Source organism: Pelobates fuscus, chromosome 3 (genome assembly GCF_036172605.1).
Source record: "Pelobates fuscus isolate aPelFus1 chromosome 3, aPelFus1.pri, whole genome shotgun sequence".
In the NCBI taxonomy this organism is placed as follows: Eukaryota; Metazoa; Chordata; class Amphibia; order Anura; family Pelobatidae; genus Pelobates; species Pelobates fuscus.
Genome location: NC_086319.1, coordinates 374,348,095 through 374,366,949, shown reverse-complemented (window position 1 = coordinate 374,366,949; position 18,855 = coordinate 374,348,095). Strand labels below are relative to the sequence as shown.

Here is an 18,855-nt window from a genome sequence, read left to right as displayed (position 1 = left end):
CATTGGCAAAATTCCATGAAATCATATCTAGACAAGTTAGAGGATGGGACACTTTGTTTGAAGAATATTCCTTGTTTCGCAAGTATGAATTTTTGCCACTCTGCAACCCATTCTAATTGGGATGAAAGAGAAGCTCAGCATCAAAATGTGTCTTGGGGATCGCCTTTGGATAATTTCAGCCTCCTGATTTCTAAGTCCCTGTGTCTATTCTGCTGTCTATTTTTTTTGTTTGTAACAAGTAGTATGACACTAATTAACTGCACTAGAATAGGTGCCCCAAATGCGTGAGAAGGCTATAAAGCTTGTTTGGAATATACACCCATTTCATTTTATTTTAGAACAAACGTTCACTATATTCATGTATCCCAGAAGACTATAAAAACCCATGACGTAAGTTGCCTTGTTAGCGCAGTAGGTAGCGCGTCAGTCTCATAATCTGAAGGTCGTGAGTTCGATCCTCACACAGGGCATGTATATTTTGTAAGGAATAGAGAAATCCAGCATGTGTTCACACCAATCAAACAGTTTCCTTGAGCAACAATCCCTTCAGGACAGGACCATACATTGGCAAAATTCCATGAAATCATATCTAGACAAGTTAGAGGATGGGACACTTTGTTTGAAGAATATTCCTTGTTTCGCAAGTATGAATTTTTGCCACTCTGCAACCCATTCTAATTGGGATGAAAGAGAAGCTCAGCATCAAAATGTCTCTTGGGGATCGCCTTTCGATAATTTCAGCCTCCACCTCCTCCTTTGGAATATACACCCATTTCATTTTATTTTAGAACAAACGTTCACTATATGCATGTATCCCAGAAGACTATAAAAACCCATGGCGCAAGTTGCCTTGTTAGCGCAGTAGGTAGCGCGTCAGTTTTATAATCTGAAGGTCGTGAGTTCGATCCTCACACAGGGCATGTATATTTTGTAAGAAATAGAGAAATCCAGCATGTGTTCACACCAATCAAACAGTTTCTTTGAGCAACAATCCCTTCAGGACAGGACCATACATTGGCAAAATTCCATGAAATCATATCTAGACAAGTTAGAGGATGGGACACTTTGTTTGAAGAATATTCCTTGTTTCGCAAGTATGAATTTTTGCCACTCTGCAACCCATTCTAATTGGGATGAAAGAGAAGTTCAGCATCAAAATGTGTCTTGGGGATCGCCTTTGGATAATTTCAGCCTCCTGATTTCTAAGTCCCTGTGTCTATTCTGCTGTCTATTTTTTTTGTTTGTAACAAGTAGTATGACACTAATTAACTGCACTAGAATAGGTGCCCCAAATGTGTGAGAAGGCTATAAAGCTTGTTTGGAATATACACCCATTTCATTTTATTTTAGAACAAACGTTCACTATATTCATGTATCCCAGAAAACTATAAAAACCCATGGCGTAATTTGCTTTGTTAGCGCAGTAGGTAGCGCGTCAGTCTCATAATCTGAAGGTCGTGAGTTCGATCCTCACACAGGGCATGTATATTTTGTAAGGAATAGAGAAATCCAGCATGTGTTCACACCAATAAAACAGTTTCCTTGAGCAACAATCCCTTCAGGACAGGACCATACATTGGCAAAATTCCATGAAATCATATCTAGACAAGTTAGAGGATGGGACACTTTGTTTGAAGAATATTCCTTGTTTCGCAAGTATGAATTTTTGCCACTCTGCAACCCATTCTAATTGGGATGAAAGAGAAGCTCAGCATCAAAATGTCTCTTGGGGATCGCCTTTCGATAATTTCAGCCTCCACCTCCTCCTTTGGAATATACACCCATTTCATTTTATTTTAGAACAAACGTTCACTATATGCATGTATCCCAGAAGACTATAAAAACCCATGGCGCAAGTTGCCTTGTTAGCGCAGTAGGTAGCGCGTCAGTCTCATAATCTGAAGGTCGTGAGTTCGATCCTCACACAGGGCATGTATATTTTGTAAGAAATAGAGAAATCCAGCATGTGTTCACACCAATCAAACAGTTTCTTTGAGCAACAATCCCTTCAGGACAGGACCATACATTGGCAAAATTCCATGAAATCATATCTAGACAAGTTAGAGGATGGGACACTTTGTTTGAAGAATATTCCTTGTTTCGCAAGTATGAATTTTTGCCACTCTGCAACCCATTCTAATTGGGATGAAAGAGAAGTTCAGCATCAAAATGTGTCTTGGGGATCGCCTTTGGATAATTTCAGCCTCCTGATTTCTAAGTCCCTGTGTCTATTCTGCTGTCTATTTTTTTTGTTTGTAACAAGTAGTATGACACTAATTAACTGCACTAGAATAGGTGCCCCAAATGTGTGAGAAGGCTATAAAGCTTGTTTGGAATATACACCCATTTCATTTTATTTTAGAACAAACGTTCACTATATTCATGTATCCCAGAAAACTATAAAAACCCATGGCGTAAGTTGCCTTGTTAGCGCAGTAGGTAGCGCGTCAGTCTCATAATCTGAAGGTCGTGAGTTCGATCCTCACACAGGGCATGTATATTTTGTAAGGAATAGAGAAATCCAGCATGTGTTCACACCAATCAAACAGTTTCCTTGAGCAACAATCCCTTCAGGACAGGACCATATATTGGCAAAATTTCATCAAATCAAATCTAGACAAGTTAGAGGATGGGACACTTTGTGTGAAGAATATTCCTTGTTACTCCAGTATGAATTTTTGCCACTCTGCAACCCATTCTAATTGGGATGAAAGAGAAGCTCAGCATCAAAATGGGTCTTGGGGATCGCCTTTCGATAATTTCAGCCTCCACCTCCTCCTTTTGAATATACACCCATTTCATTTTATTTTAGAACAAACGTTCACTATATGCATGTATCCCAGAAGACTATAAAAACCCATGGCGCAAGTTGTCTTGTTAGCGCAGTAGGTAGCGCGTCAGTCTCATAATCTGAAGGTCGTGACTTCGATCCTCACACAGGGCATGTATATTTTGTAAGAAATAGAGAAATCCAGCATGTGTTCACACCAATCAAACAGTTTCCTTGAGCAACAATCCCTTCAGGACAGGACCATACATTGGCAAAATTCCATGAAATCATATCTAGACAAGTTAGAGGATGGGACACTTTGTTTGAAGAATATTCCTTGTTTCGCAAGTATGAATTTTTGCCACTCTGCAACCCATTCTAATTGGGATGAAAGAGAAGCTCAGCATCAAAATGTGTCTTGGGGATCGCCTTTCGATAATTTCAGCCTCCACCTCCTCCTTTGGAATATACACCCATTTCATTTTATTTTAGAACAAACGTTCACTATATGCATGTATCCCAGAAGACTATAAAAACCCATGGCGCAAGTTGCCTTGTTAGCGCAGTAGGTAGCGCGTCAGTCTCATAATCTGAAGGTCGTGAGTTCGATCCTCACACAGGGCATGTATATTTTGTAAGAAATAGAGAAATCCAGCATGTGTTCACACCAATAAAACAGTTTCCTTGAGCAACAATCCCTTCAGGACAGGACCATACATTGGCAAAATTCCATGAAATCATATCTAGACAAGTTAGAGGATGGGACACTTTGTTTGAAGAATATTCCTTGTTTCGCAAGTATGAATTTTTGCCACTCTGCAACCCATTCTAATTGGGATGAAAGAGAAGCTCAGCATCAAAATGTGTCTTGGGGATCGCCTTTGGATAATTTCAGCCTCCTGATTTCTAAGTCCCTGTGTCTATTCTGCTGTCTATTTTTTTTGTTTGTAACAAGTAGTATGACACTAATTAACTGCACTAGAATAGGTGCCCCAAATGTGTGAGAAGGCTATAAAGCTTGTTTGGAATATACACCCATTTCATTTTATTTTAGAACAAACGTTCACTATATTCATGTATCCCAGAAGACTATAAAAACCCATTACGTAAGTTGCCTTGTTAGCGCAGTAGGTAGCGCGTCAGTCTCATAATCTGAAGGTCGTGAGTTCGATCCTCACACAGGGCATGTATATTTTGTAAGGAATAGAGAAATCCAGCATGTGTTCACACCAATCAAACAGTTTCCTTGAGCAACAATCCCTTCAGGACAGGACCATACATTGGCAAAATTCCATGAAATCATATCTAGACAAGTTAGAGGATGGGACACTTTGTTTGAAGAATATTCCTTGTTTCGCAAGTATGAATTTTTGCCACTCTGCAACCCATTCTAATTGGGATGAAAGAGAAGCTCAGCATCAAAATGTCTCTTGGGGATCGCCTTTCGATAATTTCAGCCTCCACCTCCTCCTTTGGAATATACACCCATTTCATTTTATTTTAGAACAAACGTTCACTATATGCATGTATCCCAGAAGACTATAAAAACCCATGGCGCAAGTTGCCTTGTTAGCGCAGTAGGTAGCGCGTCAGTCTCATAATCTGAAGGTCGTGAGTTCGATCCTCACACAGGGCATGTATATTTTGTAAGAAATAGAGAAATCCAGCATGTGTTCACACCAATCAAACAGTTTCTTTGAGCAACAATCCCTTCAGGACAGGACCATACATTGGCAAAATTCCATGAAATCATATCTAGACAAGTTAGAGGATGGGACACTTTGTTTGAAGAATATTCCTTGTTTCGCAAGTATGAATTTTTGCCACTCTGCAACCCATTCTAATTGGGATGAAAGAGAAGCTCAGCATCAAAATGTGTCTTGGGGATCGCCTTTCGATAATTTCAGCCTCCACCTCCTCCTTTGGAATATACACCCATGTAGCGGCACCCCGGTGTAGTAGGGGTTTACGCCGCTGAGAAGGTGTCCTTTCCCCCCAAGATGAAGTCAGCTAAAGCATAACAGGTTCCCAGTAATTACGAATCCAAGTAATAGCCATCCCCTCCAAACACGAGACGAGACTCTGTGTTGAGGGTCAAAGTAGGAATAATGTTTATTCTGCAACTCGGGCTTTTATGCCGTACAACAACTCCTCCCCGTATCCGGAGGAGATAATACATTTACAGGGGGAGTCACTCCCACTGTACCGGGCAGAATATTTCACAATTATTACAGGTTTAATAACACACACAATATATAACGAAAATACAATGTGCTACGTGTATTAGGGAACGGAGATCTAAGGGAACAATATACGTGAAAATCCCCTAGATCGGTTGGGCCGTTCGCTAGATACACGTTTGCACCATTTACTCAGGAACCATATAACATAAACAAAAACTCTCTCTTGGATCCGGTGTCTCTATTTCGGTACTTTGGATCTGTCGACCAGCATGGGCGTACGTTACCGGTAAGGTTGAAATTCGTCGTGTGGAAAGTTCGTGAGTGTTCGGTCATTAGTTCATGCGGTCAAAATGGCCGCGACCCATTGTTCTCTCCACGTGGCGGTGTGTACCGTACGGATCCACAAGTACCCGAAATCCACAATAATCCAAATACAACGGCAATTCTCCGAGATGGTATCTGTCACTCCAAAAGGGGTCTGTCACACGGCTCCCTCCTAGTGGTACACTCCGGCAGACCTGGCTTGATCCTTTCGGATTAACTTAGGGATGACCGGAATTCACTTGTCCGGAGAATTGTCAAGTTGTCGAGACAGCCCATCGGCGTTGCCATTTAGCTTACCGGGTCGATAGCTGATGGTGAAATTGTACGTTTGCAGGGCCAAGCTCCATCTTAGCAATCGGCCATTGTCTCCTGCGACCCGGTTAAGCCATACCAATGGATTGTGGTCGGTTACCAAGGAAAATTCTTGTCCATACAGATAAGGAGTTAGTTTTTTCAATGCCCATACCAGGGCCAGGCACTCTTTCTCTACGGCCGCATAACTCACTTCCCTCGGTAACAACTTTCGGCTGAGGTATGCGACCGGATGCTCTTTCCCATCTTCCCCGATTTGGCTCAGCACAGCCCCCAGTCCATACATGGAAGCGTCTGTATGTACAAGGAAACGTTTGTTAGGTACTGGGGCAGCCAAGACAGGAGCATTAACAAGAGCATGTTTGAGAGATTGGAATGCGGCTTCGCAAGCGGGAGACCACAGGACCTGTCTAGGTAAATTCTTCTTGGTCAAGTCAGTCAAGGGCTTGGCTACCGTACTATAATCAGGGACAAAACGCCTATAATACCCGGCGGTCCCTAAGAAGGCCAATACTTTGGTCTTGGTATTAGGTGTGGGCCAGTTCGCTACTGCTTCAACCTTGGCAGGCTCCGGCCTCTGGTTTCCACACCCTACTCGGTGACCCAGGTATTGGACCTCGTCCATTCCTAAATGGCACTTCTCGGGTTTTAGTGTCAGGCCCGCGTCCGAATCTTATCTAGTACTACTCCTATGTGGACTAAATGTTCTTCCCAAGACTCACTGTAGATCGCAATGTCATCCAGGTATGCACACGCAAACTCCTGGAATCCATCGAGGAGCCGATCCACCATTCGCTGGAACGTAGCCGGGGCATTTTTCAACCCAAATGGCATGACCTTAAATTGGTATAAGCCAAACGGGGTGACAAATGCCGACTTGGGGACGGCATCCTCGGCCAGGGGAATCTGCCAATAACCCTTGCAGAGGTCTATGGTAGAGAGATAGTTACCCCTGGCTATGCGATCTAATAATTCGTCTACCCGGGGCATGGGGTAAGCGTCAGTGGTAGTCTTTTCATTCAGTCGTCTGTAGTCGACGCAGAACCGAGTGGTTCCGTCTTTCTTGGGGACTAGGACTACGGGAGAGGCCCAGGGACTGTCTGATGGCTCAATGACCCCCAGCTGGGTCATTTCCCGTATTTCCTTTAGCATCCCGTCCCGGACGGCTTCCGGAATACGGTAAGGGGGTTGTCGGAGGGGGGCCTGCCCTGGGGTTTCTACCTTGTGCATGGCCAGGGTGGTGTATCCTGGCTCCTGGGAGAAGGTACTCTGTTTCTCCCATAGGAGCTGTCTAGCTTGCTCCAGCTCAGTAGGGTTCAGTCGCTCTCCCAGCTTCACTAGGCTAACTGGGTCGGGGTGAGTCTCCCTTTCTAGCAGGTCAGGTAGGGGTAAATTTTCGGGGTCATCCGTAGCTGGGGCACAAACAGCGTGAATATCTTCCTGCCGTTCTTGGTATTCCTTCAACATGTTCACATGAAAGGATCGTTGGATCCTTTCATCTGCACAGCTGGCAATAAGGTAGGTGGTATCCCAGAGTTGGGCTAAAACCTTGTAAGGACCCTTCCACGCAGCTTGCAGTTTGTTGTCCTTCACCGGTTTTAGCACCAATACCTTCTGCCCTATGTGGAATAGTCGTTGCCGGGCACCCCTATCGTACCATCGTTTCTGTCGCCCCTGGGCCGCCTGGAGATTCTCCCTTACCAATAGGGAGAGTTGCTCCATGCGGTCCCGGAGTTCCAGGACATATGGCACAATAGGCGTCCCTGCCTGTTCGGTCTCCCCTTCCCAGTGGTCCCGAATGAGATCGAGGGGTCCTCGCACCCTCCTCCCATACAATAACTCAAAGGGAGAAAAACCCGTAGATTCTTGGGGGACCTCCCTATACGCAAATAACAGGTGGGGTAAGAATCTCTCCCAGTCTCTGCAACCGTCCGTAAAGGTCCTCAACATTTGTTTGAGAGTCCCATTAAAGCGCTCACAGAGACCGTTAGTTTGGGGGTGGTACGGGGAACTGAGCAGATGTTTAATGTGGTACATTTTCCATAACTGCTGTGTGAGTACGGCAGTGAACTGGGTTCCCTGGTCGGATAGGATTTCTTTAGGGAACCCCACCCGAGTGAATATCTTAACCAATGCATCGGCTACTGTCTCAGCTTCAATATTTGACAGGGGTACTGCCTCGGGGTACCGGGTCCCATAGTCCACCACAGTAAGAATGTACTTCTTACCGGATGGGCTAGGTCGCGCTAGGGGGCCTACAATGTCGACGGCGACCCTATAGAAAGGTTCCCCAATGATCGGCATCGACATTAATTTAGCCTTTGGGCGATCTCCCCTCTTACCCACCCGTTGGCAAGTGTCACAGGTTTTGCAGTATTGTCGCACGTCCCGGTTAAACCCTGGCCAGAAGAAATTCTGGGTAATCCTATGGCCCGTGCGACGTACTCCTAAATGGCCAGCTAAGGGTATATCGTGAGCGATCCTCATGATCTCTTGTCGGTATTTTTTCGGTAGCACTAGTTGCTTCTGCGGGACGGGGTTTTTACCTGTTGCGGGCTCCTGGGGGATTCTATACAGTCTATCCCCCACCCACTCGTAGCTTTCCCCATCCGTCCCTGGTTCCTTTTTGTCAGCCTTATCCCTATACTTTCGTAGAGTGACGTCTTCCCGCGTCTCCCTCCCAAAAGTCTCAGGGATATCCCAGTCTAAGGGGGTCTGTCCTAAGGTCACAGTCGGAGGGTTAGATCTTACCTGGGTCTCCACGACCGGCGGGCCGATTCCAATGGCACGAGCCTGAGCCCGGGTGGTGACAGGGCAGGCTCCAGCAGGGCCTTGAGGGGCAAAAGCGGACAACAGCGGGGCTAAATCATTTCCCAAGAGTACTTCCGCTGGTAGCCCTTTCATCAGGCCCACATTCACTTGGCCAGCTCCCACCCCCCAATCCAAATGCACTCGGGCCGTGGGGAGACGATGCACCGCACCCCCGGCCACTCTAACGGCCACCGTTTGTCCAGTATGTTCTTTTTCTGGGACCAGGTCATGTTGGATCAATGTTAGGGTGGCCCCAGTGTCTCGTAATCCACTGACAACTTGTCCATTTACTCGGACTGTTTGTCGGTGATGTTGGCGGTTGTCTACGGCAGCCGCATATAGGGGGTTGGCCTCGTGCAAAATTTCCCATTGCTCTTCCCCCAGGGGCTGGGCTTCAATGCAATGGGCCCCTGAGGTAAAGGGCCGGGTGTTCCCTTCAGCGGGCTTCCTCCAAGAAGCTTGTCGAGCTGGATCTAGTGGGCATTTGTCTCTCAGGTGGCCCACCTGTTGGCACCTATGGCACCGCCGGCGGTCCGGGACACTGGACTGGGCGAAGCGGGAGGAAGTGTTGTAGCTAGGTTGATTAGCGGGGGTGGTTGGAGTAGGGCCGACGGGGCGGCTTTCTACTCGGGGAGCTGTCTTTTGGACCGAGGGGTCGGGTTTGCGGGCGTCTGCATACTCGTCGGCCAACCGGGCGGCTTCGGGTAGGGTAAGGGGTCTCCTATCCCGAATCCACTCTCTGAGCTCCTTGTCCACCTTTTCAAAAAAATGCTCCAACAAAAACAATTGTAATACCTCCTCCGCGGTGGTAGCTTGGCACCCATCCATCCAGTGGCCAGCCGTGCGTTGTAATCGGCAGGCCCATTCGGTGTAGGAGTCACCGGTTTGCTTTCGGGATTCCCGGAAGCATCTCCGATATGCTTCGGGGGTTACCGCATATCGGGACAATAGAGCTTCCTTGACCAATCGATAATTTCCCACCTCATGGTCCGGATCGCCCGGAAAGCATCACTGGCTCGTCCGGATAATTTGCCAGACAAAATTTTAACCCACTTCTCGGAGGGTACTTTATGTAAGGCACATTGACGCTCAAAATCCGCTAAGTATTGGTCAATCTCCCCCTCTGTTTCCACAAAATTTTTAAAAGCGGCAAAGTGTACTTTCCTCTTTTCCTCGGGAGTTTGAAAAGTCCCAGCAATTGGACTGGCGCTGGTGGAAGTCTGGCGCCGGTTGGCATCGACCGCCGCAATTACTTGAGTCACGATCCTAGGTGAGGGGTTTGGTCCGTAGTGAGCCAGCCTTACCCTCACCTCGTGGTCGAATCGTTCGTCTTCCGGGGTTCGGACCAATGCGATCTCCGGTTCTGGGTTTGGTTCGACACCCAGTTCGCCATTCTGTTCAGCTAAGTCCAATGCGACCAATTCTGCCAAAATGTCTCTTTTCTTTTTGTTGCTAGCCGAACGACCACGGCTCTCCAACAAGTCTTTTAGGGTAGATCGTTTCAACCTTCCGTAGTAGGCCTCCATCCTGTTTGCTCTCGGTAGCTGTCCCTCTGGGGTGAAAGAACGATCCCACCGCTGCCACCAATTGTAGCGGCACCCCGGTGTAGTAGGGGTTTACGCCGCTGAGAAGGTGTCCTTTCCCCCCAAGATGAAGTCAGCTAAAGCATAACAGGTTCCCAGTAATTACGAATCCAAGTAATAGCCATCCCCTCCAAACACGAGACGAGACTCTGTGTTGAGGGTCAAAGTAGGAATAATGTTTATTCTGCAACTTGGGCTTTTATGCCGTACAACAACTCCTCCCCGTATCCGGAGGAGATAATACATTTACAGTGGGAGTCACTCCCACTGTACCGGGCAGAATATTTCACAATTATTACAGGTTTAATAACACACACAATATATAACGAAAATACAATGTGCTACGTGTATTAGGGAACGGAGATCTAAGGGAACAATATACGTGAAAATCCCCTAGATCGGTTGGGCCGTTCGCTAGATACACGTTTGCACCGTTCCACGTTTACTCAGGAACCATATAACATAAACAAAAACTCTCTCTTGGATCCGGTGTCTCTATTTCGGTACTTTGGATCTGTCGACCAGCATGGGCGTACGTTACCGGTAAGGTTGAAATTCGTCGTCTGGAAAGTTCGTGAGTGTTCGGTCATTAGTTCATGCGGTCAAAATGGCCGCGACCCATTGTTCTCTCCACGTGGCGGTGTGTACGTACGGATCCACAAGTACCCGAAATCCACAATAATCCAAATACAACGGCAATTCTCCGAGATGGTATCTGTCACTCCAAAAGGGGTCTGTCACAACCCATTTCATTTTATTTTAGAACAAACGTTCACTATATGCATGTATCCCAGAAGACTATAAAAACCCATGGCGCAAGTTGCCTTGTTAGCGCAGTAGGTAGCGCGTCAGTCTCATAATCTGAAGGTTGTGAGTTCGATCCTCACACAGGGCATGTATATTTTGTAAGAAATAGAGAAATCCAGCATGTGTTCACACCAATCAAACAGTTTCCTTGAGCAACAATCCCTTCAGGACAGGACCATACATTGGCAAAATTCCATGAAATCATATCTAGACAAGTTAGAGGATGGGACACTTTGTGTGAAGAATATTCCTTGTTACTCCAGTATGAATTTTTGCCACTCTGCAATCCATTCTAATTGGGATGAAAGAGAAGCTCAGCATCAAAATGGGTCTTGGGGATCGCCTTTCGATAATTTCAGCCTCCACCTCCTCCTTTGGAATATACACCCATTTCATTTTATTTTAGAACAAACGTTCACTATATGCATGTATCCCAGAAGACTATAAAAACCCATGGCGCAAGTTGTCTTGTTAGCGCAGTAGGTAGCGCGTCAGTCTCATAATCTGAAGGTCGTGACTTCGATCCTCACACAGGGCATGTATATTTTGTAAGAAATAGAGAAATCCAGCATGTGTTCCCACCAATCAAACAGTTTCCTTGAGCAACAATCCCTTCAGGACAGGACCATACATTGGCAAAATTCCATGAAATCATATCTAGACAAGTTAGAGGATGGGACACTTTGTTTGAAGAATATTCCTTGTTTCGCAAGTATGAATTTTTGCCACTCTGCAACCCATTCCAATTGGTATGAAAGAGAAGCTCAGCATCAAAATGCATGTATCCCAGAAGACTATAAAAACCCATGGCGCAAGTTGCCTTGTTAGCGCAGTAGGTAGCGCGTCAGTCTCATAATCTGAAGGTTGTGAGTTCGATCCTCACACAGGGCATGTATATTTTGTAAGAAATAGAGAAATCCAGCATGTGTTCACACCAATCAAACAGTTTCCTTGAGCAACAATCCCTTCAGGACAGGACCATACATTGGCAAAATTCCATGAAATCATATCTAGACAAGTTAGAGGATGGGACACTTTGTGTGAAGAATATTCCTTGTTACTCCAGTATGAATTTTTGCCACTCTGCAACCCATTCTAATTGGGATGAAAGAGAAGCTCAGCATCAAAATGGGTCTTGGGGATCGCCTTTCGATAATTTCAGCCTCCAACTCCTCCTTTGGAATATACACCCATTTCATTTTATTTGAGAACAAAAGTTCACTATATTCATGTATCCCAGAAGACTATAATAACCAATGGTGCAAGTTGCCTTGTTAGCGCAGTAGGTAGCGTGTCAGTCTCATAATCTGAAGGTCGTGAGTTCGATCCTCACACAGGGCATGTATATTTGGTAAGAAATAGAGAAATCCAGCATGTGTTCACACCAATTAAACAGTTTCCTTGAGCAACAATCCCTTCAGGACAGGACCATACATTGGCAAAATTCCATGAAATCATATCTAGACAAGTTAGAGGATGGGACACTTTGTTTGAAGAATATTCCTTGTTTCGCAAGTATGAATTTTTGCCACTCTGCAACCCATTCTAATTGGGATGAAAGAGAAGCTCAGCATCAAAATGTGTCTTGGGGATCGCCTTTGGATAATTTCAGCCTCCTGATTTCTAAGTCCCTGTGTCTATTCTGCTGTCTATTTTTTTTGTTTGTAACAAGTAGTATGACACTAATTAACTGCACTAGAATAGGTGCCCCAAATGTGTGAGAAGGCTATAAAGCTTGTTTGGAATATACACCCATTTCATTTTATTTTAGAACAAACGTTCACTATATTCATGTATCCCAGAAGACTATAAAAACCCATGGCATAAGTTGCCTTGTTAGCGCAGTAGGTAGCGCGTCAGTCTCATAATCTGAAGGTCGTGAGTTAGATCCTCACACAGGGCATGTATATTTTGTAAGGAATAGAGAAATCCAGCATGTGTTCACACCAATCAAACAGTTTCCTAGAGCAACAATCCCTTCAGGACAGGACAATATATTGGCAAAATTTCATGAAATCATATCTAGACAAGTTAGAGGATGGGACACTTTGTGTGAAGAATATTCCTTGTTACTCCAGTATGAATTTTTGCCACTCTGCAACCCATTCTAATTGGGATGAAAGAGAAGCTCAGCATCAAAATGTGTCTTGGGGATCGCCTTTCGATAATTTCAGCCTCCACCTCCTCCTTTGGAATATACACCCATTTCATTTTATTTTAGAACAAACGTTCACTATATGCATGTATCCCAGAAGACTATAAAAACCCATGGCGCAAGTTGCCTTGTTAGCGCAGTAGGTAGTGCGTCAGTCTCATAATCTGAAGGTCGTGAGTTCGATCCTCACACAGGGCATGTATATTTTGTAAGAAATAGAGAAATCCAGCATTCGTTCACACCAATCAAACAGTTTCTTTGAGCAACAATCCCTTCAGGACAGGACCATACCTTGGCAAAATTCCATGAAATCATATCTAGACAAGTTAGAGGATGGGACACATTGTTTGAAGAATATTCCAAGTTTAGCAAGTATGAATTTTTGCCACTCTGCAACCCATTCTAATTGGGATGAAAGAGAAGCTCAGCATCAAAATGTGTCTTGGGGATCGCCTTTGGATAATTTCAGCCTCCTGATTTCTAAGTCCCTGTGTCTATTCTGCTGTCTATTTTTTTTTTTGTAACAAGTAGTATGACACTAATTAACTGCACTAGAATAGGTGCCCCAAATGTGTGAGAAGGCTATAAAGCTTATTTGGAATATACACCCATTTCATTTTATTTTAGAACAAACGTTCACTATATTCATGTATCCCAGAAGACTATAAAAACCCATGTTGTAAGTTGCCTTGTTAGCGCAGTAGGTAGCGCGTCAGTCTCATAATCTGAAGGTCGTGAGTTCGATCCTCACACAGGGCATGTATATTTTGTAAGGAATAGAGAAATCCAGCATGTGTTCACACCAATCAAACAGTTTCCTTGCGCAACAATCCCTTCAGAACAGGACCATATATTGGCAAAATTCCATGAAATCATATCTAGACAAGTTAGAGGATGGGACACTTTGTTTGAAGAATATTCCTTGTTTCGCAAGTATGAATTTTTGCCACTCTGCAACCCATTCTAATTGGGATGAAAGAGAAGCTCAGCATCAAAATGTGTCTTGGGGATCGCCTTTGGATAATTTCAGCCTCCTGATTTCTAAGTCCCTGTGTCTATTCTGCTGTCTATTTTTTTTGTTTGTAACAAGTAGTATGACACTAATTAACTGCACTAGAATAGGTGCCCCAAATGTGTGAGAAGGCTATAAAGCTTGTTTGGAATATACACCCATTTCATTTTATTTTAGAACAAACGTTCACTATATTCATGTATCCCAGAAAACTATAAAAACCCATGGCGTAAGTTGCCTTGTTAGCGCAGTAGGTAGCGCGTCAGTCTCATAATCTGAAGGTCGTGAGTTCGATCCTCACACAGGGCATGTATATTTTGTAAGGAATAGAGAAATCCAGCATGTGTTCACACCAATCAAACAGTTTCCTTGAGCAACAATCCCTTCAGGACAGGACAATATATTGGCAAAATTTCATGAAATCATATCTAGACAAGTTAGAGGATGGGACACTTTGTGTGAAGAATATTCCTTGTTACTCCAGTATGAATTTTTGCCACTCTGCAACCCATTCTAATTGGGATGAAAGAGAAGCTCAGCATCAAAATGTGTCTTGGGGATCGCCTTTCGATAATTTCAGCCTCCACCTCCTCCTTTGGAATATACACCCATTTCATTTTATTTTAGAACAAACGTTCACTATATGCATGTATCCCAGAAGACTATAAAAACCCATGGCGCAAGTTGCCTTGTTAGCGCAGTAGGTAGTGCGTCAGTCTCATAATCTGAAGGTCGTGAGTTCGATCCTCACACAGGGCATGTATATTTTGTAAGAAATAGAGAAATCCAGCATGTGTTCACACCAATCAAACAGTTTCTTTGAGCAACAATCCCTTCAGGACAGGACCATACATTGGCAAAATTCCATGAAATCATATCTAGACAAGTTAGAGGATGGGACACTTTGTTTGAAGAATATTCCTAGTTTCGCAAGTATGAATTTTTGCCACTCTGCAACCCATTCTAATTGGGATGAAAGAGAAGCTCAGCATCAAAATGTGTCTTGGGGATCGCCTTTGGATAATTTCAGCCTCCTGATTTCTAAGTCCCTGTGTCTATTCTGCTGTCTATTTTTTTTTTGTAACAAGTAGTTTGACACTAATTAACTGCACTAGAATAGGTGCCCCAAATGTGTGAGAAGGCTATAAAGCTTATTTGGAATATACACCCATTTCATTTTATTTTAGAACAAACGTTCACTATATTCATGTATCCCAGAAGACTATAAAAACCCATGATGTAAGTTGCCTTGTTAGCGCAGTAGGTAGCGCGTCAGTCTCATAGTCTGAAGGTCGTGAGTTCGAACCTCACACAGGGCATGTATATTTTGTAAGGAATAGAGAAATCCAGCATGTGTTCACACCAATCAAACAGTTTCCTTGCGCAACAATCGCTTCAGAACAGGACCATATATTGGCAAAATTCCATGAAATCATATCTAGACAAGTTAGAGGATGGGACACTTTGTTTGAAGAATATTCCTTGTTTCGCAAGTATGAATTTTTGCCACTCTGCAACCCATTCTAATTGGGATGAAAGAGAAGCTCAGCATCAAAATGTGTCTTGGGGATCGCCTTTGGATAATTTCAGCCTCCTGATTTCTAAGTCCCTGTGTCTATTCTGCTGTCTATTTTTTTTGTTTGTAACAAGTAGTATGACACTAATTAACTGCACTAGAATAGGTGCCCCAAATGTGTGAGAAGGCTATAAAGCTTGTTTGGAATATACACCCATTTCATTTTATTTTAGAACAAACGTTCACTATATTCATGTATCCCAGAAAACTATAAAAACCCATGGCGTAAGTTGCCTTGTTAGCGCAGTAGGTAGCGCGTCAGTCTCATAATCTGAAGGTCGTGAGTTCGATCCTCACACAGGGCATGTATATTTTGTAAGGAATAGAGAAATCCAGCATGTGTTCACACCAATCAAACAGTTTCCTTGAGCAACAATCCCTTCAGGACAGGACAATATATTGGCAAAATTTCATGAAATCATATCTAGACAAGTTAGAGGATGGGACACTTTGTGTGAAGAATATTCCTTGTTACTCCAGTATGAATTTTTGCCACTCTGCAACCCATTCTAATTGGGATGAAAGAGAAGCTCAGCATCAAAATGTGTCTTGGGGATCGACTTTCGATAATTTCAGCCTCCACCTCCTCCTTTGGAATATACACCCATTTCATTTTATTTTAGAACAAACGTTCACTATATGCATGTATCCCAGAAGACTATAAAAACCCATGGCGCAAGTTGCCTTGTTAGCGCAGTAGGTAGTGCGTCAGTCTCATAATCTGAAGGTCGTGAGTTCGATCCTCACACAGGGCATGTATATTTTGTAAGAAATAGAGAAATCCAGCATGTGTTCACACCAATCAAACAGTTTCTTTGAGCAACAATCCCTTCAGGACAGGACCATACCTTGGCAAAATTCCATGAAATCATATCTAGACAAGTTAGAGGATGGGACACTTTGTTTGAAGAATATTCCTAGTTTCGCAAGTATGAATTTTTGCCACTCTGCAACCCATTCTAATTGGGATGAAAGAGAAGCTCAGCATCAAAATGTGTCTTGGGGATCGCCTTTGGATAATTTCAGCCTCCTGATTTCTAAGTCCCTGTGTCTATTCTGCTGTCTATTTTTTTTTTGTAACAAGTAGTATGACACTAATTAACTGCACTAGAATAGGTGCCCCAAATGTGTGAGAAGGCTATAAAGCTTGTTTGAAATAAACACCCATTTCATTTTATTTTAGAACAAACGTTCACTATATTCATGTATCCCAGAAGACTATAAAAACCAATGACGTAAGTTGCCTTGTTAGCGCAGTAGGTAGCGCGTCAGACTCATAATCTGAAGGTCGTGAGTTCGATCCTCACACTGGGCATGTATATTTTGTAAGGAATAGAGAAATCCAGCATGTGTTCACACCAATCAAACAGTTTCCTTGAGCAACAATCCCTTCAGGATAGGACCATACATTGGCAAAATTCCATGAAATCATATCTAGACAAGTTAGAGGATGGGACACTTTGTTTGAAGAATATTCTTTGTTTCGCAAGTATGAATTTTTGCCACTCTGCACCCCATTCTAATTGGGATGAAAGAGAAGCTCAGCATCAAAATGTGTCTTGGGGATCGCCTTTGGATAATTTCAGCCTCCTGATTTCTAAGTCCCTGTGTCTATTCTGCTGTCTATTTTTTTTTTTGTAACAAGTAGTATGACACTAATTAACTGCACTAGAATAGGTGCCCCAAATGTGTGAGAAGGCTATCAAGCTTGTTTGGAATATACACCCATTTCATTTTATTTTAGAACAAACGTTCACTATATTCTGCAACCCATTCTAATTGGGATGAAAGAGAAGCTCAGCATCAAAATGTGTCTTGGGGATCGCCTTTGGATAATTTCAGCCTCCTGATTTCTAAGTCCCTGTGTCTATTCTGCTGTCTATTTTTTTTGTTTGTAACAAGTAGTATGACACTAATTAACTGCACTAGAATAGGTGCCCCAAATGTGTGAGAAGGCTATAAAGCTTGTTTGGAATATACACCCATTTCATTTTATTTTAGAACAAACGTTCACTATATTCATGTATCCCAGAAGACTATAAAAACCCATGGTGTAAGTTGCCTTGCTAGCGCAGTAGGTACCGCGTCAGTCTCATAATCTGAATGTTGTGAGTTCGATCCTCACACAGGGCATGTATATTTTGTAAGGAATAGAGAAATCCAGCATGTGTTCACACCAATCAAACAGTTTCCTTGAGCAACAATCCCTTCAGGACAGGAGCATATATTGGCAAAATTTCATGAAATCATATCTAGACAAGTTAGAGGATGGACACTTTGTGTGAAGAATATTCCTTGTTACTCCAGTATGAATTTTTGCCACTCTGCAACCCATTCTAATTGGGATGAAAGAGAAGCTCAGCATCAAAATGTGTCTTGGGGATCGCCTTTCGATAATTTCAGCCTCTACCTCCTCCTTTGGAATATACACCCATTTCATTTTATTTTAGAACAAACGTTCACTATATGCATGTATCCCTGAAGACTATAAAAATCTATGGCGCAAGTTGCCTTGTTAGCGCAGTAGGTAGCGCGTCAGTCTCATAATCTGAAGGTCGTGAGTTCGATCCTCACACAGGGCATGTATATTTTGTAAGAAATAGAGAAATCCAGCATGTGTTCACACCAATCAAATAGTTTCCTTGAGCAACAATCCCTTCAGGACAGGACCATACATTGGCAAAATTCCATGAAATCATATCTAGACAAGTTAGAGGATGGGACACTTTGTTTGAAGAATATTCCTTGTTTCGCAAGTATGAGTTTTTGCCACTCTGCAACCCATTCTAATTGGGATGAAAGAGAAGCTCAGCATCAAAATGTGTCTTGGGGATCGCCTTTGGATAATTTCAGCCTCCTGATTTCTAAGTCCCTGTGTCTATTCTGCTGTCTATTTTTTTTGTTTGTAACAAGTAGTATGACACTAATTAACTGCACTAGAATAGGTGCCCCAAATGTGTGAGAAGGCTATCAAGCTTGTTTGGAATATACACCCATTTCATTTTATTTTAGAACAAACGTTCACTATATTCTGCAACCCATTCTAATTGGGATGAAAGAGAAGCTCAGCATCAAAATGTGTCTTGGGGATCGCCTTTGGATAATTTCAGCCTCCTGATTTCTAAGTCCCTGTGTCTATTCTGCTGTCTATTTTTTTGTTTGTAACAAGTAGTATGACACTAATTAACTGCACTAGAATAGGTGCCCCAAATGTGTGAGAAGGCTATAAAGCTTGTTTGGAATATACACCCATTTCATTTTATTTTAGAACAAACGTTCACTATATTCATGTATCCCAGAAGACTATAAAAACCCATGGTGT

The 18,855-nt window shown here is 43.4% G+C and overlaps 12 non-coding genes across 12 annotated transcripts; all 12 read left to right on the top strand.

Annotated features, from left to right (window-relative positions):
• The first annotated feature begins 397 nt into the window (after positions 1 to 397).
• Positions 398 to 470, top strand: TRNAM-CAU (transfer RNA methionine (anticodon CAU)). The gene has a single exon. It is a non-coding gene; the product is annotated as a tRNA-Met (tRNA).
• Positions 471 to 847: 377 nt separating this feature from the next.
• Positions 848 to 920, top strand: TRNAI-UAU (transfer RNA isoleucine (anticodon UAU)). The gene has a single exon. It is a non-coding gene; the product is annotated as a tRNA-Ile (tRNA).
• Positions 921 to 1,859: 939 nt separating this feature from the next.
• Positions 1,860 to 1,932, top strand: TRNAM-CAU (transfer RNA methionine (anticodon CAU)). Its single transcript has one exon. It is a non-coding gene; the product is annotated as a tRNA-Met (tRNA).
• Positions 1,933 to 2,421: 489 nt separating this feature from the next.
• On the top strand, positions 2,422 to 2,494 carry TRNAM-CAU (transfer RNA methionine (anticodon CAU)). The gene has a single exon. It is a non-coding gene; the product is annotated as a tRNA-Met (tRNA).
• Positions 2,495 to 3,321: 827 nt separating this feature from the next.
• On the top strand, positions 3,322 to 3,394 carry TRNAM-CAU (transfer RNA methionine (anticodon CAU)). The gene has a single exon. It is a non-coding gene; the product is annotated as a tRNA-Met (tRNA).
• A 489-nt stretch (positions 3,395 to 3,883) lies between these two features.
• On the top strand, positions 3,884 to 3,956 carry TRNAM-CAU (transfer RNA methionine (anticodon CAU)). Its single transcript has one exon. It is a non-coding gene; the product is annotated as a tRNA-Met (tRNA).
• A 377-nt stretch (positions 3,957 to 4,333) lies between these two features.
• On the top strand, positions 4,334 to 4,406 carry TRNAM-CAU (transfer RNA methionine (anticodon CAU)). The gene has a single exon. It is a non-coding gene; the product is annotated as a tRNA-Met (tRNA).
• A 9,225-nt stretch (positions 4,407 to 13,631) lies between these two features.
• TRNAM-CAU (transfer RNA methionine (anticodon CAU)) lies at positions 13,632 to 13,704 on the top strand. Its single transcript has one exon. It is a non-coding gene; the product is annotated as a tRNA-Met (tRNA).
• Positions 13,705 to 14,193: 489 nt separating this feature from the next.
• On the top strand, positions 14,194 to 14,266 carry TRNAM-CAU (transfer RNA methionine (anticodon CAU)). Its single transcript has one exon. It is a non-coding gene; the product is annotated as a tRNA-Met (tRNA).
• A 1,499-nt stretch (positions 14,267 to 15,765) lies between these two features.
• Positions 15,766 to 15,838, top strand: TRNAM-CAU (transfer RNA methionine (anticodon CAU)). The gene has a single exon. It is a non-coding gene; the product is annotated as a tRNA-Met (tRNA).
• Positions 15,839 to 16,775: 937 nt separating this feature from the next.
• TRNAM-CAU (transfer RNA methionine (anticodon CAU)) lies at positions 16,776 to 16,848 on the top strand. The gene has a single exon. It is a non-coding gene; the product is annotated as a tRNA-Met (tRNA).
• A 1,194-nt stretch (positions 16,849 to 18,042) lies between these two features.
• On the top strand, positions 18,043 to 18,115 carry TRNAM-CAU (transfer RNA methionine (anticodon CAU)). Its single transcript has one exon. It is a non-coding gene; the product is annotated as a tRNA-Met (tRNA).
• Positions 18,116 to 18,855: the final 740 nt, after the last annotated feature.